The sequence below is a fragment of the Triturus cristatus genome, chromosome 7, assembly GCF_964204655.1.
Source record: "Triturus cristatus chromosome 7, aTriCri1.1, whole genome shotgun sequence".
Classification (NCBI taxonomy): domain Eukaryota; kingdom Metazoa; phylum Chordata; class Amphibia; order Caudata; family Salamandridae; genus Triturus; species Triturus cristatus.
The window spans coordinates 1,190,371,097-1,190,390,640 of NC_140590.1; the positions used below are offsets into that span (position 1 = coordinate 1,190,371,097).

General features: G+C 40.4%; 3 non-coding genes and 2 pseudogenes across 3 annotated transcripts; all 5 read right to left on the reverse strand.

The window, feature by feature from the left end:
• Positions 1-2,102: 2,102 nt before the first annotated feature.
• Positions 2,103-2,409, reverse strand: LOC146811557 (Nuclear RNase P). The gene has a single exon (XR_014967308.1).
• Positions 2,410-4,826: 2,417 nt separating this feature from the next.
• On the reverse strand, positions 4,827-5,133 carry LOC146811558 (Nuclear RNase P). The gene has a single exon (XR_014967186.1).
• A 2,413-nt stretch (positions 5,134-7,546) lies between these two features.
• On the reverse strand, positions 7,547-7,821 carry LOC146811559 (Nuclear RNase P; annotated as a pseudogene).
• A 6,317-nt stretch (positions 7,822-14,138) lies between these two features.
• On the reverse strand, positions 14,139-14,281 carry LOC146811560 (Nuclear RNase P; annotated as a pseudogene).
• Positions 14,282-16,569: 2,288 nt separating this feature from the next.
• LOC146811561 (Nuclear RNase P) lies at positions 16,570-16,876 on the reverse strand. Its single transcript, XR_014967189.1, has one exon.
• Positions 16,877-19,544: the final 2,668 nt, after the last annotated feature.

Sequence of the window (19,544 nt, forward strand, 5' to 3'; positions counted from 1 at the left end):
TCTTAAGATAAATTCTTGATGATTTTTGACGCTTATTAAAAGAAGAGCCAGATCAGAGTAACTTCAATTGAAGTATGTCTACTATTTGATAGTATATTTAAAAGGGACTTAGATGATTTCTTAAAATTTGTTAGCAGTTGTGAAACTGCTTGCTGTCATTTCTCTGATTTTCTGTTTACTTTAAGGAAATTACCAGCTATATTTTTGAATTTATGAAAACCATGGGGATGGCAGCCAGGCTAAATCTTGTTGCCTATTTACCATATATGTCACGTCCTTGGTACATTGTGATCTGCACCACGTGCCCTTGTGTTCTTCAGGGGGTCATAACCTCAGTATTTGTGTTGACTAGAGTGGGAGTGTGGCATCAGTGTAGCAATAACTTCTGCTCAGGCTAAATCGTGGAAGACTCAGAAGTAGACAAGCAGGCAGATGGCCATTTACCTGACCTCCACAGCACTGTAAACTGTCATAAGAATTCCACATGCATGAGCAGTGACCATTCAATAAAAGTGCACTTCAGCTCTGTCCTGGACGCCTTAATGTAAGGTTCATCCGGAGATCTGTTTGGCTTCCCAATACTTCTTCTTCTCTAAATACTATGCCTTTCCATCTGCACCCCACACATTAAGACTCAGTAGAAAAGCTGCCCGGTTTCAGACATTCTATTCTCAATTAATCGCATATCGTTAGACTCAGTAGAATCACCACTTGCTCTCTTTCATTTTTTACTGTATTCCAGCTCCAATTAATGCAACCAAATTTTTAACTTTGCTTATATTTATATTCATGATTCCTAATGCCACCAAAACGCCTTTAGTTAGAGGTTTTCCTGCCCCTCCATGCCTATATTTTTTTGACCTGCTTGTAAAATCCCTCCTTTATATGCTATTCACGAAGAACTTCTTGATTCTCTTTTGGACTATCATTCGTCACTCTCCTCCTGGACGTTTGCCAGTTTTCTGCATTGGTCTCTCCTTCCATTGTGCTTTGGATACTGCTCTGAGGTGAATATCTGTTCCTTTGAATTTTGCATTAAAAATGCTGTAGAACGTAGCAATACAGAAATTCTGAATCCTTTCTCATTTAGGACTTCTACTTACCTCGTAAAATCTTCCACCTCTTTGATATTTGAAGCCTGGTATTGCTGCATCCTAGCTCCATATTCTAAACTGTATATATTGCGAATCCGATACCCACCTTATCAAGTTGCTTTATGCCATTGATGCCCTCACAGTCTTAGCTTTTTTCACACCTTGTTGTTGGTCAATGACTTGTCGGTCTCCCGAGTACTTTGATGATTGGCCTGATATTTACTTATGTAAGGTTCTGAGTCTTTACAGAAGTTAGTCGCTGACCGGCTATACCAAATCTTATGAATGAAATAAAGGGGAGCTCATTTTGAAAGTTGGAGAAAATACTACACATCTTGAGTCTCATGCCTAATAGAGATGGAAACTGTTGTCTGAATAGTCTCTGACATCAAGAATTTTGTGGTAAATGCCAAAAATATGTTTGAAATACTAACAGACAATTAAAACAAAATGAAGCAATTTTTGGAGAAAGGGAAGAATAGAAGTTTTAAACTTACAAAATACAGCTTATGTAGCGTTAATGCACAGGGTCAATAAGCAAATGTCACAAAATGGAGGACGATCGTCTGAATTGTTGCAAAATGTTCAGTTTTGTGAAAAAGTGCCCTATATTTTGGATGCAACTCAGAAAGAAGAGTTGAAAAAAAGACTTTATTATGATTGACACAGTACGTTTCATACACACTAAACATATGTACTGTAGTATTTTGATTCATCTCTGCATTAACAGTGTTTTAAATTGACTTATATGCTGTGTGTTACAGGATGGATACCCAATCAATGTCCAGTGCATTGATAAAGTGAGTGGAAAATTGTCTGAAGTTTGGTGAGGAATATATCCTGGAAAATGCTAATAAAAGATGCTGTTGAGGGAATTATTATATGAGATCTATTCTGTGTTTCTGTTTGATGACAACAAAGAAGTACTGAAATCAAAGCACTGCAAGTAATTTTTTCTTAGCACTTACAGTATAGTGTGTGATGCATATTCAATTTAGGAAAAATATGAGCAGATGAAGAGTATTCTGAATTGGGTAATGAGACATTGTCTCATCTCAACCATTGTACTCAGCCAAACCAACCACAAGCCACTTCCAATACCAGGAGAGCAGCATCAGCTGGTCTGGAAATAGTAGACATGCCACAGCACAACCTCTTTTGCAGCACCTGCCAGCCACAGGTTTCTGTATGCTTGTTCTCCTTGCTCAGGAGATCTTTGCTAGGGAGGTGACTAGCTCTTGTCTCAGACCTTTCCTAAGGTGAGGGAGTAACAAATGCACTCAGCCAGTGACCTCTATGTTGAGCTTCCTCTGCTCCAATGCTCAAACTCATCAATGCAGTATATATATCTTAGTTTTCAAGTTACTCACACTCATAGGGTGAACATGACGGGATTTTGATTCATCTTGTTTGCAGCACTAGTGTCACTGCAGGCATAAAAACAAGATGCAAAATTGCACCAAAAGCAAACACTTTGATCACAACATTTTGTCTATCTCATACAAGGATCAATGCTCATTTGCATATTGCATCATTCACATTCAGCCTCATTTACATGCAAATCTGAAGACTGTGCACATTTGATGCTAATGAATAGGCAGTGGTTAGTATTCAAGCTTCAGGCAATCTCTCTTAAGATAAATTCTTGATGATTTTTGACACTTATTAAAAGAAGAGCCAGATCAGAGTAACTTCAATTGAAGTATGTCTACTATTTGATAGTATATTTAAAAGGGACTTAGATGATTTCTTAAAATTTGTTAGCAGTTGTGAAACTGCTTGCTGTCATTTCTCTGATTTTCTGTTTACTTTAAGGAAATTACCAGCTATATTTTTGAATTTATGAAAACCATGGGGATGGCAGCCAGGCTAAATCTTGTTGCCTATTTACCATATATGTCACGTCCTTGGTACATTGTGATCTGCACCACGTGCCCTTGTGTTCTTCAGGGGGTCATAACCTCAGTATTTTTGTTGACTAGAGTGGGAGTGTGGCATCAGTGTAGCAATAACTTCTGCTCAGGCTAAATCGTGGAAGACTCAGAAGTAGACAAGCAGGCAGATGGCCATTTACCTGACCTCCACAGCACTGTAAACTGTCATAAGAATTCCACATGCATGAGCAGTGACCATTCAATAAAAGTGCACTTCAGCTCTGTCCTGGACGCCTTAATGTAAGGTTCATCCGGAGATCTGTTTGGCTTCCCAATACTTCTTCTTCTCTAAATACTATGCCTTTCCATCTGCACCCCACACATTAAGACTCAGTAGAAATGCTGCCCGGTTTCAGACATTCTATTCTCAATTAATCGCATATAGTTAGACTAAGTAGAATCACCACTTGCTCTCTTTCATTTTTTACTGTATTCCAGCTCCAATTAATGCAACCAAAATTTTAACTTTGCTTATATTTATATTCATGATTCCTAATGCCACCAAAACGCCTTTAGTTAGAGGTTTTCCTGCCCCTCCATGCCTATATTTTTTTGACCTGCTTGTAAAATCCCTCCTTTATATGCTATTCACGAAGAACTTCTTGATTCTCTTTTGGACTATCATTCGTCACTCTCCTCCTGGACGTTTGCCAGTTTTCTGCATTGGTCTCTCCTTCCATTGTGCTTTGGATACTGCTCTGAGGTGAATATCTGTTCCTTTGAATTTTGCATTAAAAATGCTGTAGAACATAACAATACAGAAATTCTGAATCCTTTCTCATTTAGGACTTCTACTTACCTCGTAAAATCTTCCACCTCTTTGATATTTGAAGCCTGGTATTGCTGCATCCTAGCTCCATATTCTAAACTGTATATATTGCGAATCCGATACCCACCTTATCAAGTTGCTTTATGCCATTGATGCCCTCACAGTCTTAGTTTTTTTCACACCTTGTTGTTGGTCAATGACTTGTCGGTCTCCCGGGTCCTTTGATGATTGGCCTGATATTTACTTATGTACGGTTCTGAGTCTTTACAGAAGTTAGTCGCTGACCGGCTATACCAAATCTTATGAATGAAATAAAGGGGAGCTCATTTTGAAAGTTGGAGAAAATACTACACATCTTGAGTCTCATGCCTAATAGAGATGGAAACTGTTGTCTGAATAGTCTCTGACATCAAGAATTTTGTGGTAAATGCCAAAAATATGTTTGAAATACTAACAGACAATTAAAACAAAATTAAGCAATTTTTGGAGAAAGGGAAGAAGAGAAGTTTTAAACTTACAAAATACAGCTTATGTAGCGTTAATGCACAGGGTCAATAAGCAAATGTCACAAAATGGAGGACGATTGTCTGAATTGTTGCAAAATGTTCAGTTTTGTGAAAAAGTGCCCTATATTTTGGATGCAACTCAGAAAGAAGAGTTGAAAAAAAGACTTTATTATGATTGACACAGTACGTTTCAGACACACTAAACATATGTTCTGTAGTATTTTGATTCATCTCTGCATTAACAGTGTTTTAAATTGACTTATATGCTGTGTGTTACAGGATGGATACCCAATCAATGTCCAGTGCATTGATAAAGTGAGTGGAAAATTGTCTGAAGTTTGGTGAGGAATATATCCTGGAAAATGCTAATAAAAGATGCTGTTGAGGGAATTATTATATGAGATCTATTCTGTGTTTCTGTTTGATGACAACAAAGAAGTACTGAAATCAAAGCACTGCAAGTAATTTTTTCTTAGCACTTACAGTATAGTGTGTGATGCATATTCAATTTAGGAAAAATATGAGCAGATGAAGAGTAGTCTGAATTGGGTAATGAGACATTGTCTCATCTCAACCATTGTACTCAGCCAAGCCAACCACAAGCCACTTCCAATACCAGGAGAGCAGCATCAGCTGGTCTGGAAATAGTAGACATGCCACAGCACAACCTCTTTTGCAGCACCTGCCAGCCACAGGTTTCTGGTTGCTTGTTCTCCTTGCTCAGGAGATCCCTGCTAGGGAAGTGACTAGCTCTTGTCTCAGACCTTTCCTAAGGTGAGGGAGTAACAAATGCACTCAGCCAGTGACCTCTATGTTGAGCTTCCTCTGCTCCAATGCTCAAACTCATCAATGCAGTATATATATCTTAGTTTTCAAGTTACTCACACTCATAGGGTGAGCATGACGGGATTTTGATTCATCTTGTTTCCAGCACTAGACTGCAGGCATAAAAACAAGATGCAAAATTGCACCAAAAGCAAACACTTTGATCACAACATTTTGTCTATCTCATACAAGGATCAATGCTCATTTGCATATTGCATCATTCACATTCAGCCTCATTTACATGCAAATCTGAAGACTGTGCACATTTGATGCTAATGAATAGGCAGTGGTTAGTATTCAAGCTTCAGGCAATATCTCTTAAGATAAATTCTTGATGATTTTTGACGCTTATTAAAAGAAGAGCCAGATCAGAGTAACTTCAATTGAAGTATGACTACTATTTGATAGTATATTTAAAAGGGACTTAGATGATTTCTTAAAATTTGTTAGCAGTTGTGAAACTGCTTGCTGTCATTTCTCTGATTTTCTGTTTACTTTAAGGAAATTACCAGCTATATTTTTGAATTTATGAAAACCATGGGGATGGCAGCCAGGCTAAATCTTGTTGCCTATTTACCATATATGTCACGTCCTTGGTACATTGTGATCTGCACCACGTGCCCTTGTGTTCTTCAGGGGGTCATAACCTCAGTATTTTTATTGACTAGAGTGGGAGTGTGGCATCAGTGTAGCAATAACTTCTGCTCAGGCTAAATCGTGGAAGACTCAGAAGTAGACAAGCAGGCAGATGGCCATTTACCTGACCTCCACAGCACTGTAAACTGTCATAAGAATTCCACATGCATGAGCAGTGACCATTCAATAAAAGTGCACTTCAGCTCTGTCCTGGACGCCTTAATGTAAGGTTCATCCGGAGATCTGTTTGGCTTCCCAATACTTCTTCTTCTCTAAATACTATGCCTTTCCATCTGCACCCCACACATTAAGACTCAGTAGAAAAGCTGCACGGTTTCAGACATTCTATTCTCAATTAATCGCATATCGTTAGACTCAGTAGAATCACCACTTGCTCTCTTTCATTTTTTACTGTATTCCAGCTCCAATTAATGCAACCACATTTTTAACTTTGCTTATATTTATATTCATGATTCCTAATGCCACCAAAACGCCTTTAGTTAGAGGTTTTCCTGCCCCTCCATGCCTATATTTTTTTGACCTGCTTGTAAAATCCCTCCTTTATATGCTATTCACGAAGAACTTCTTGATTCTCTTTTGGACTATCATTCGTCACTCTCCTCCTGGACGTTTGCCAGTTTTCTGCATTGGTCTCTCCTTCCATTGTGCTTTGGATACTGCTCTGAGGTGAATATCTGTTCCTTTGAATTTTGCATTAAAAATGCTGTAGAACGTAGCAATACAGAAATTCTGAATACTTTCTCATTTAGGACTTCTACTTACCTCGTAAAATCTTCCACCTCTTTGATATTTGAAGCCTGGTATTGCTGCATCCTAGCTCCATATTCTAAACTGTATATATTGCGAATCCGATACCCACCTTATCAAGTTGCTTTATGCCATTGATGCCCTCACAGTCTTAGCTTTTTTCACACCTTGTTGTTGGTCAATGACTTGTCGGTCTCCCAAGTACTTTGATGATTGGCCTGATATTTACTTATGTAAGGTTCTGAGTCTTTACAGAAGTTAGTCGCTGACCGGCTATACCAAATCTTATGAATGAAATAAAGGGGAGCTCATTTTGAAAGTTGGAGAAAATACTACACATCTTGAGTCTCATGCCTAATAGAGATGGAAACTGTTGTCTGAATAGTCTCTGACATCAAGAATTTTGTGGTAAATGCCAAAAATATGTTTGAAATACTAACAGACAATTAAAACAAAATGAAGCAATTTTTGGAGAAAGGGAAGAATAGAAGTTTTAAACTTACAAAATACAGCTTATGTAGCGTTAATGCACAGGGTCAATAAGCAAATGTCACAAAATGGAGGACGATCGTCTGAATTGTTGCAAAATGTTCAGTTTTGTGAAAAAGTGCCCTATATTTTGGATGCAACTCAGAAAGAAGAGTTGAAAAAAAGACTTTATTATGATTGACACAGTACGTTTCAGACACACTAAACATATGTTCTGTAGTATTTCGATTCATCTCTGCATTAACAGTGTTTTAAATTGACTTATATGCTGTGTGTTACAGGATGGATACCCAATCAATGTCCAGTGCATTGATAAAGTGAGTAGAAAATTGCCTGAAGTTTGGTGAGGAATATATCCTGGAAAATGCTAATAAAAGATGCTGTTGAGGGAATTATTATATGAGATCTATTCTGTGTTTCTGTTTGATGACAACAAAGAAGTACTGAAATCAAAGCACTGCAAGTACTTTTTTCTTAGCACTTACAGTATAGTGTGTGATGCTTATTCAATTTAGGACAAATATGAGCAGATGAAGAGTAGTCTGAATTGGGTAAAGAGACATTGTCTCATCTCAACCATTGTACTCAGCCAAGCCAACCACAAGCCACTTCCAATACCAGGAGAGCAGCATCAGCTGGTCTGGAAATAGTAGACATGCCACAGCACAACCTCTTTTGCAGCACCTGCCAGCCACAGGTTTCTGGTTGCTTGTTCCCCTTGCTCAGGAGATCCCTGCTAGGGAAGTGACTAGCTCTTGTCTCAGACCTTTCCTTTTTTTGTTTTTGTTTTTTTTAATTCTCTTTTTTATTTTGCACATATAATAAATCATATAACATACATTTCAGCAAATTCATAGAATTCTTTAACATCATTTACACACAACAAATTCATTACAATTACAAATCAGATAAATCAAATACCCATAATGAGATTTTAAACATATACTATAATCAACCTTACTCGACTGCCTAGGATTAATTGAAACCTGCCTTCCACTTAGTAATAGGTTCCCATATTTTTAACCCAAGGTGTCTTTTTCTCTTTCCCTTCCTTTCGTATATACACTTTTCTAAATTATATACTTGCAAAAGATTAGCTAGCCATATTTGCCAGCCTGGGGGGTTCTTATCCAGCCATGCTCTGGCTATCATTAATCTAAAGACTGCCATGGCTATAAACAAAAATTCCCTTTGCGGTAAGTCAGAGTCTGGGCTGATCCCCATTAGAATCCACAATGGCGTAAGTGTAAATTGTATACCTAAAGATCTATTTATAAATACCTCTATATCTTTTATCAATGTATACAATTGGGGACAAGTTGCGAAAGCATGTACAATATCTGCTCCCAACATATTACAACGAGAGCAAGAAGTCCCTGTATTACCCCCCCACTTGGAAATTCTGGCAGGAGTGTAATATAATGAATATAAGGTTTTATAGTGTTGTGATTGCAAGGGAGCCGAACACAAAATTGTGTAGCCCAATTCCAGTGACTCCGAAAACCACTGTTCTTTCCCACTGAGAGCTACAGCCCATTTTTTGCTGTATTTCTCAATTTCATCTGGTTTCCCCTTTATCAGACTTGCATACAAACTCCTGATTGTGCAGTCCCCTAACGTCTTAATCTTCTCTAGGAATTCATTCTCTGCAAACCCAGCGGGTCCCCCCTTTTTATTATTCAAAAAACTTCTTACTTGAAGATACTTAAAAAACCCATGTCTATCAATACCAAATTTATTTGATAAGTCAGTGAACTGCAGCACTCCCTCAGAATCCATAATGTCACCTATCTGCGCTATTTCCTTATCTGCCCACTCCGCCATTGTCCTATCAGCAAAGACTACCGCTGGAAAAGACCTATTCTTATAGAGTTTAGTATATCTATTAAGTCTTCCCAAGCCAGCATTTTTAAGGAAAGCTTTCCATACTTTAATAGCCCCAGTGATAGTCTTAAAGCGCGTTCTTTTATAGTACCCAAACTCGATACAATTCAGAAAACAGTTTTCCGAATCCTCCCCGAGCACGGTGGCATAGATTTTAGTTGAGTTCGAGGTGATTCTTACATTAGTTCCACCCCCTCCGATCAATCCCTGGATATATTGCAGTGTTGCAGCCCAATAATATAACCTAAAATCTGGTGCTCCCCACCCGCCCCTCTGTCAAGGAAGTGAAATAAACCTATAAGCCCTTCGTGTCTTCCCTTGTGCCCAAATGAATCTATTTAATATTACCTCCAGCGCATTAAACCATATGGCCTCAAAAGACAAGGGGATAGACCTAAAGAAGTTAAGGAATCCGGGCAAAATTAACATTTTGCTAACATTGGTGCAACCAACCAGAGATAAATGTAAATTGTGCAATCTCTCCAAATCAATTTTTACCTTATTAAGCAGTGGGGTCATATTCCCCTCTACCAATTTCTCTAAATCTGCTGTAATTATTACCCCGAGATATACTGCTGATCTAACCACCCTTGGGTCTTTACAGTTAGAATATCTATTCTCAACTATTTGAGTCTTTGGTCTATTCAATCTGTAACCTGATATTTGTCCAAACATTTGTGCGGTCGCTTCCACTTCCGTGATTGCCAATGTGGGGTTAGGTGTCAAAATGGCCACGTCGTCAGCGTATGCCAGCGTTTTAACCACTATAGTATTGCGCTTCATAGGAGAAATGCGCAGGTTATCTTCCAACCTTCTTAAAAGAGGATCTAAGTATAAAGCAAAAAGAAGGGGGGACAAGGGACATCCCTGCCTAGTGCCCCTGGTAATCTTAACTGAGAGCGAACTTCCCCTGTTAACTCTTATTTTAGCTGTTGGATCTTTATACAGTGTTTGGATGGCTGCTATATATCCTGCGCCTATACCGCACCACTTTAAAACCGACCACAAGTAATTACAGGAGACCCGGTCAAACGCCTTCTCTGCGTCTAAGAAGAGAGCTGCCATAGGGTCTCCTAGAGTACCTGCTGCGTCAAACGCTGTGATAACCTGTCTCACATGACACGTAGTTCCCTTCCCTGGAATAAAGCCATGTTGTACGGGGCTAACCAGAGTTTCAATGATGCCAGCCAATCTGTTTGCCAACATTTTTTAATAGACTTTGACGTCTGAGTTCATTAACGTAATTGGCCTATATGAACCTGGTAACGACGCGGGCTTCCCTTTTTTTAAAATCACTATAATGTCCGCCCCTCCCCATGATTCGGGACTTGCATCCCCTTTCTGTGCCTGCACCATAATATCAAACATGTCCCTTTCCAACACCCTGTGAAAGACTTTATAAAATTCCACCGGGATCTGGTCCGGTCCAGCTGCCTTACCGGGAGGTTATTTAGACAATGCCATGGTGAATTCTTCCCTTTCGAGTGGAGCATCTAACATATCTTTAGCTTCCTCTGATAGTGAGGGGGAAGAAGTACCCTCAAGATAACTCTCTATCTCCTTTGTCCAATCTCCAGGATCAGAGGTGTAAAGTTCCACATAGAATTGCCTGAAAACCTCCCTCACTTTATCGGGTTCCGTAAAGGTAGCACCTTGACTATCAGTAATCTCTTTTACCTCTGTAGTAGCTAACTTCTGCCTAGTCCGGACAGCTAAAATATGGCCCACCCTTTCACTTAATTCATAAGCATTGTCTTTCCTAATGAGGAAGTCCTCAGCAGCTTTCCTGGCAATAGATTCTGTAATTTCAGCTCGGAGTATTGCAATTTTAAGCAGTTGTTGCTCCAATGGACGGTGATTCTGTATATCAAGGGCCATCAATTCTTCCTCCTTAAGTAATCTGTTTAGAGCTTCTTCGGTCCTGAGTCTCTCCTTTTTATTTCTTGCTAAAACAAAACTCAGAGTCTCACCCCTAACCCCGGCCTTGAATGCATCCCATACCACCCCTGGAGGTGCTGTTCCCCGATTCATGTCCCAATAATTCCTAATCCAAGAATCCATAAACTCCCGATATACCTCATCATTTAATAATTTTCTTTCAAAAGTCCATTGGGTGACCTTATTTTGCAGCTTCCCTATAATAACTGATAAAACCAATGGATTGTGATCTGAAAGAACACGGGGATATTTATCAATCCGCGAACCCCGCATCAAGGATCTAGAAATTAGAAAATAATCGAGCCTAACCAAGACCTTATGGGGAGCTGAGTAAAATGTACTACCATCTATATGTGGGTGTACTTTAATCCATGGGTCTTCCAGGGAGTTATGATATACCATATCTGAGAGAGCCCTAAATGTCTTCTTCTTCCTCCCATTATACTGCACGCCTGGCTTTAAAAATGAACTGGTATGATCATGAATATTGAGGTCACCGCAGCAGACAATTGGCTCTGGCCACTGTGCCAGCTCTATGTCTAAATATTGGAAAATATCAGGGTCATCCTCTGTTGAACCATAAATACCAACTAACGTAAACCTTGCTCCCTTGAAGATTATTTCCGTTATAACCCAACGACCCCACTGATCTTCCTGTTTCCTTCCCGCAGTCCCACCCCCGCATCTCCCCAGTATTGCAACCCCTCTTGTTCTTGTCCCCTGTTTAGAATGAGCCAATAACGAAAAACCAAGCTGCTCCAGTAGGTAACCCCTTGAGCCTTCTATGTGTGTTTCCTGGAGGCAAACAAAATCTAATCGGAATGACTTTAATAGGGCAGCAACTCTTACTCTTTTATTGGGGTCGTTGAGTCCACAAACATTCATTGTAGCAATTCTACAAGCCATATCTTAAAGCAATAAGTACTTCCATTATTTTGTGTATGAATACCGTGATGAAAGCATAAACGTATTGCCAACAGATCAATGATTTTGCTTTACCACTCATAATACTGTGCTGGACTGAGTTGTTTATTCCAGATTCTTGCCTATTTTTGCCCCCCCAAGTTCCCCCCTAATCCACCCCAACCTCCCCAACCCCCACCCAGCTTTCCCTGCCAACCCACCCACCCCCCCCCTCCTTGTACAGGCAAATAGGTCAGCTATGACCTATGTGTGACTGCTTATGAGCTGCAGTTGTCGCCTCCCTCTCCGAAAAGCAACATAAAAAATCAAATTGCCAAATTCTGATAAATCTCCTCAGATGGCCCCCCCCCTCAGTGTTGCATTTTGGCACTTAATCTGCCCTCTCTCCCAACCCCCTCTCCTAGCCTTTTAGCTCCTCTAGAAATTGATTTGCCTTAATTTCTGAGAAAAACATTCTTGTGTGACCCCTTGTAATTACTTTCAATCTAGCAGGGAAGAGAAGATAGGCTTCTGAGCCTATTTTTTGAAATGGAGCGATTAGTTGTCTTAGCTTCCATCTCCTCTCCACTGTCACGTGACAAAAATCGGGTCAAGCAAAAAATGTAGAGCCATTAAAAGATCTCTTTGAATCTGGTCTGGCCTTATCTATTATCTCCTGTCTTAATAGATAGTTCCCTATATACACTAGCATAGCCCTGGGCAAGGTCCCTTGCCCATTAGGCCCTTTCTTCCTTTGTGTAAGAGGGAACCTATGAGCCCGCTGTACTTCAAGCTCCCACTGCCACTGAGCCTCGGGAAAAGCCCCTTTCAACAAATTGATTACAAACCCTCTCGGATCTTGCCCTTCCAACCCTTCCGCCAGTCCCAAAAGTCTAACATTGTTCCGTCGTTGGCGGTTTTCAAAGTCTTCCAGCTTCCACTGCAGATCTTCTACCACTTTCCCTTGAGTGGATTTGGATAACTGCCAATCAGCCATGTCGTCTTCTAACTTCCCAGTCCTTTCTTCCACCAACGCAACTCTATCCGCTACCTCTTCATACAATTTATTCATTTTTTTGAGGGAAGATTGTATCTTTTTGTTGTCTTGCCTGGTCCTTCGACTCGCCGCCCTTGCTTCCCCTTGCATTTGTTTCAGGGTACTAAATATCAAATCTAATGGTGTCTGCTGAGGTGTTTCCCCAGCTGCGCCCTGGGAGTCTTCCTGGTACATACTTGAGGTGGCTGAATAATCCCATAATAAGTTTTTTACTCGTGCTCGAGGGGGATTTCTGTTGCCCTAACTTAATCAGCTTTTTCTGCGTAGTTTTCCCATCTGCCGTAGAGGATTCGGTATCTGAGCCCCCAGATAAGCTGACTTCACTGGATTCAGTTGACTCTTCATTCAATGAGAAAAAACGATCCCCCTCTGGAGAACCTGCCCCCCTGTTATCGGAGCATTTAGGGTGAACAACTGTGAGGTGCTGGTTTTGTAAGGTTCTCTCACCCCCTCCTCCATGGGGTGTTGTAAGATTAGGAACAGCCATCCCTGCTTCCACCTGCAGCAAAGCGTCCAACCTCTCGGTGTTCCCACTGCCTTTAATAACCACATTACGCTCCTCCATCTCTGCCCCCCCCTCGCATTGCTTTGTTGAAGCCTTCGACCTCACCTGTCTCTTTTGGTTGTATTCACCGCACAGGACTGGTTCCTCCACTCTAGGCAGAGCGGGCGCCTTCTCCGTCTGAATTACCAGCGAGGTTGTGTGTTGCTTAGCAACCACGTTGTCAGCGTTGTTAGCGTCCTCGCGGGACTCGGGAGCGTCCGTTTCCCGGTTTGGATCAGGCCTCACCGAAGATGTACTCCCTACAGAGCCGCCGGAGAATAGCTCAGCCAGAGTGGATTGGCGAAGGACTGCATCTTTTACGGTGAGATTTCTTGGGCCGGCGCCTTTTGTCTCACCTAGATCCCGCAGCTCATTCTGGCGAGGCTTCCCATCTTCTGTAGTATCGGGGGTTGAATTACTTTGCTCGTCGGTTCCCCTCTCTGTTGTCTTTCTTCCCCGAGCAGATTGAGGGATCGGCTTCTTGTTAGGGGGGGGGGGGTTGGGCGCCCGTAGACATGTCCTTCGTACTTGCTTTAGGCCTGCGGTTTGATACCCTTGAGTTACTGCCAGTCTGCTCCTGTCGTTGCGGGCGTACAGGCATCTTATGCGTTAACCCGCTGAATAGATAGTAGAGGGGTCTCAAGCTGCGAGTTAACAAGCGCTCAAAAGTGTACCAGTATTCAGGCAGTGTTTTCAACCGCTTCTGTGCCTCCACACCAAAAACAGCCCAACTTTCCAGCTTCGGGGGGGCCAACTTCATCCTAGTTTATGGCATCGTTCAAAATCCGTAAGGAGAGGGATTAGAGGCGACTGCTCTCTACAACCCGTCGGCGGCCATCTTGCCTCCCCCTTGCACCACCTCAGACCTTTCCTAAGGTGAGGGAGTAACAAATGCACTCAGCCAGTGACCTCTATGTTGAGCTTTCTCTGCTCCGATGGTCATACTCATCGATGCAGTATATATATCTTAGTTTTCAAGTTACTCACACTCATAGGGTGAACATGACAGGATTTTGATTCATCTTGTTTGCAGCACTAGTGTCACTGCAGGCATAAAAACAAGGTGCAAAATTGCACCAAAAGCAAACACTTTGATCACAACAATTTGTCTATCTCATACAAGGATCAATGCTCATTTGCATATTGCATCATTCACATTCAGCCTCATTTACATGCAAATCTGAAGACTGTGCACATTTGATGCTAATGAATAGGCAGTGGTTAGTATTCAAGCTTCAGGCAATATCTCTTAAGATAAAGTGTTGATGATTTTTGACGCTTATTAAAAGAAGAGCCAGATCAGAGTAACTTCAATTGAAGTATGTCTACTATTTGATAGTATATTTAAAAGGGACTTAGATGATTTCTTAAAATTTGTTAGCAGTTGTCAAACTGCTTGCTGTCATTTCTCTGATTTTCTGTTTACTTTAATGAAACTACCAGCTGTATTTTTGAATTCATGAAAACCATGGGGATGGCAGCCTGGCTAAATCTTGTTGCCTATTTACCATATATGTCACATCCTTGGTACATTGTGATCTGCACCACGTGCCATTGTGTTCTTCAGGGGGTCATAACCTCAGTATTTTTGTTGACTAGAGTGGGAGTGTGGCATCAGTGTAGCAATAACTTCTGCTCAGGCTAAATCGTGGAAGACTCAGAAGTAGACAAGCAGGCAGATGGCCATTTACCTGACCTCCACAGCACTGTAAACTGTCATAAGAATTCCACATGCATGAGCAGTGACCATTCAATAAAAGTGCACCTCAGCTCTGTCCTGGACGCCTTAATGTAAGGTTCATCCGGAGATCTGTTTGGCTTCCCAATACTTCTTCTTCCCTAAATACTATGCCTTTCCATCTGCACCCCACACATTACGACTCAGTAGAAATGCTGCCCGGTTTCAGAGATTCTATTCTCAATTAATCGCATATCGTTAGACTCAGTAGAATCACCACTTGCTCCCTTTACTTTTTACTGTATTCCAGCTCTAATTAATGCAACTAAAATGTTTACTTTGCTTATATTGATTCTCTTTTGGACTATCATTTGTCACTCTCCTCCTGGACGTTTGCCAGTTTTCTGCATTGGTCTCTCCTTCCATTGTGCTTTGGATACTGCTCTGAGGTGAATATCTATTCCTTTGAATTTTGCATTAACAATGCAGTAGAACATGAAAATACAGAAATTCTAACTCCTTTCTCATTTAGGACTTCTACTTACCTCGTAAAATCTTCAAAATCTTTGATATTTGAAGCCTGGTATTGCTGCATCCTAGCTCCATATTCTAAACTGTATATATTGCGAATCCGATACCCACCTTATCAAGTTGCTTTATGCCATTGATGCTCTCACAGTCTTAGCTTTTTTCAGACCTTGTTGTTGGTCGATGACTTGTCGGTCTCCCTGATCATATGATGATTGGCCTGATATGTACTTATGTACGGTTCTGAGTCTTTACAGAAGTTAGTGGCTGACCGGCTATACCAAATCTTATGAATGAAATAAAGGGGAGCTCATCTTGAAAGTTGGAGAAAATACTACACATCTTGAGTCTCATGCCTAATAGAGATGGAAACTGTTGTCCAAATAGTCTCTGACATCAAGAATTTTGTGGTAAATGCCAAAAATATGTTTGAAATACTAACATACAATTAAAACAAAATTAAGCAATTTTTGGAGAAAGGGAAGAAGAGAAGTTTTAAACTTACAAAATACAGCTTATGTAGCGTTAATGCACAGGGTCAATAAGCAAATGTCACAAAATGGAGGACGATCGTCTGAATTGTTGCAAAATGTTCAGTTTTGTGAAAAAGTGCCCTATATTTTGGATGCAACTCAGAAAGAAGAGTTGAAAAAAAGACTTTATTATGATTGACACAGTACGTTTCAGACACACTAAACATATGTTCTGTAGTATTTTGATTCATCTCTGCATTAACAGTGTTTTAAATTGACTTATATGCTGTGTGTTACAGGATGGATACCCAATCAATGTCCAGTGCATTGATAAAGTGAGTGGAAAATTGTCTGAAGTTTGGTGAGGAATATATCCTGGAAAATGCTAATAAAAGATGCTGTTGAGGGAATTATTATATGAGATCTATTCTGTGTTTCTGTTTGATGACAACAAAGAAGTACTGAAATCAAAGCACTGCAAGTCATTTTTTCTTAGCACTTACAGTATAGTGTGTGATGCATATTCAATTTAGGAAAAATATGAGCAGATGAAGAGTAGTCTGAATTGGGTAATGAGACATTGTCTCATCTCAACCATTGTACTCAGCCAAGCCAACCACAAGCCACTTCCAATACCAGGAGAGCAGCATCAGCTGGTCTGGGAATAGTAGACATGCCACAGCACCACCTCTTTTGCAGCACCTGCCAGCCACAGGTTTCTGGTTGCTTGTTCTCCTTGCTCAGGAGATCCCTGCTAGGGAGGTGACTAGCTCTTGTCTCAGACCTTTCCTAAGGTGAGGGAGTAACAAATGCACTCAGCCAGTGACCTCTATGTTGAGCTTCCTCTGCTCCAATGCTCAAACTCATCAATGCAGTATATATATCTTAGTTTTCAAGTTACTCACACTCATAGGGTGAACATGACGGAATTTTGATTCATCTTGTTTGCAGCACTAGTGTCACTGCAGGCATAAAAACAAGATGCAAAATGGCACAAAAAGCAAACACTTTGATCACAACATTTTGTCTATCTCATACAAGGATCAATGCTCATTTGCATATTGCATCATTCACATTCAGCCTCATTTACATGCAAAACTGAAGACTGTGCACATTTGATGCTAATGAATAGGCAGTGGTTAGTATACAAGCTTCAGGCAATATCTCTTAAGATAAATTCTTGATGATTTTTGACGCTTATTAAAAGAAGAGCCAGATCAGAGAAACTTCAATTGAAGTATGTCTACTATTTGATAGTATATTTAAAAGGGACTTAGATGATTTCTTAAAATTTCTTAGCAGTTGTGAAACTGCTTACCGCCATTTTTCTGATTTTCTGTTTACTTTAAGGAAATTACCAGCTATATTTTTGAATTTATGAAAACCATGGGGATGGCAGCCAGGCTAAATCTTGTTGCCTATTTACCATATATGTCACGTCCTTGATACATTGTAATCTGCACCACGTGCCCTTGTGTTCTTCAGGGGGTCATGACCTCAGTGTTTTTGTAGACTAGAGTGGGAGTGCAGCATCAGTGCAGCAATAACTTCTGCTCAGGCTAAATCGTGGAAGACTCAGAAGTAGACAAGCAGGCAGATGGCCATTCACCTGACCTCCACAGCACTGTAAACTGTCATGAGAATTCCACATGCATGAGCAGTGACCTTTCAATAAAAGTACACTTCAGCTCTGTCCTGGATGCCATTGATGGAGCGGGTAGTACAAAATGTTGTATACCTCCCCCATTTCTCCATGTTCATACTAATTAGAATAATCTATTAATTGTAATAATATTAATGTGTTTTGAGTGGTACCTAACCAACCTTACTGATGTATGAATTACACGTGGGATTTGCATTATGCATGGCCAAAATAATTTGTAAACTAATATGCGAACGCATACTAATACTAGAAAAATAGAATATTGCATGATATATGTTGCTTTTGTGACGTAATTGTAAGTTGCACCAGATGACATTATTGGGTGAATATAAACGCCTTAAATGTCGCCATTATGCTAGATAATTACACATGCATAGGGGAATTAGTGAGGGTTAAACATGAATTCGTTATTTCCATGTTTTAATTACTTTTTGTGTTTGTTTCGCTTAAGTTGACCGATTGGGCCTATGACAAAATGGCCGACCAACGTACAAGACGAGACAGCTACCATTCCACGAGGTTTCAGACCAAGTGCGCATGCTCCAGGCTCCTGAACAAGTGGCCTCAAGATGACATACACAGCCTGTACCCGAACAAGGTCGTGACTGGACTTTTGCCAAGAGCTTTAACAATGGAGAATTTTGACAAACCGGATGGATCATGTCTGACAGTGTGACATCATAGACTTTGGGAAACCGAAACGGACGATCTTAACCATCCAATCAGAAGTGCCTAAAACTGACTTTTGTTACATTTTGTCATTAATTTAATTATAAGAGTTGGTAGACTAGTGAGTTAGTAGTAGGGGATCTTTTCCTGTTTCCTGACGGTATGCTGACGGAGAGGACGGTGACACTACAGGACAGCTGTTTCCCTGAATCTTTGACAGACTAAATTGCTGCCCATTTCCCTGATGAACTGAGGACTCTTAGACTGATGGGCATTGATTGATGCGTACACGCTTATGGTCCAGACCCAATCTTTGGGACTGTAGCGTGCTGCATGACGACTTGATTGACTTAGAGGACGACTAATAGCCAGATTAAGTAAATATGGTGTTCTGTGATTTATTTAACGTTTTATTAAAACTTGCATTAATTAGAGAAACAATATTATTGATTAACAAGCAAATGTGTTGGGTTATTTATTGAGAAGAAATAGATTAAGATTTGAAAATAAATGAAGGAGGATTAAAATCACTTTTTCCAACTCAGCTAATTTGATCCATCGGCTAAGTGGAAGGAATATCTCGAGATTCAGGATTAAGATGTGCTGGATTAAAGATATTTAGTGTATGTTTATGTAAATAAAATGTCCTTTAGGTTATAAGGTATTCTTTTCACGTCAGCGTTTGGAACACTTATCTCTCCCATAAGAGCAGACCAATGAAGTGTGAGTGTTGGTGTTATGGGCCCACCAATGAATGTATTGAGTGAATGCATTAGTGTGATATTTGGTCTGTGACGAAGGGAGGATTTGAAATTCCACGCTGCATCAGTTTTTCTGATAGCAGAGTTATGGTTTTTACTGTTTTGGTTTGGTGATTATTGCTTGTACATAGCTTATTGATATTGATTATTGATTGGTATTGATTTATGTATTAACACTCTATGTTGAGTCGCGTCAAGTTTTATGTTGTCAGCACGGCTTCTGGGATGTAGGAAGTCGGAAGTTTGTAACAGTTCCGTAGTAGAGCAGAGGTAAGCGCTGCTCTCGGGAAAGACGGAATTGTTGTTGCCCGTAGGTACACGGGGAAAACGTGTAACGATTGAAGTTGCACGACGCATTGTTTGGGTTCGATTCGGTAGCATCGTCGTGTGTTGCTATTAGAGAAATTTTCTGTATGAAGGAAGTG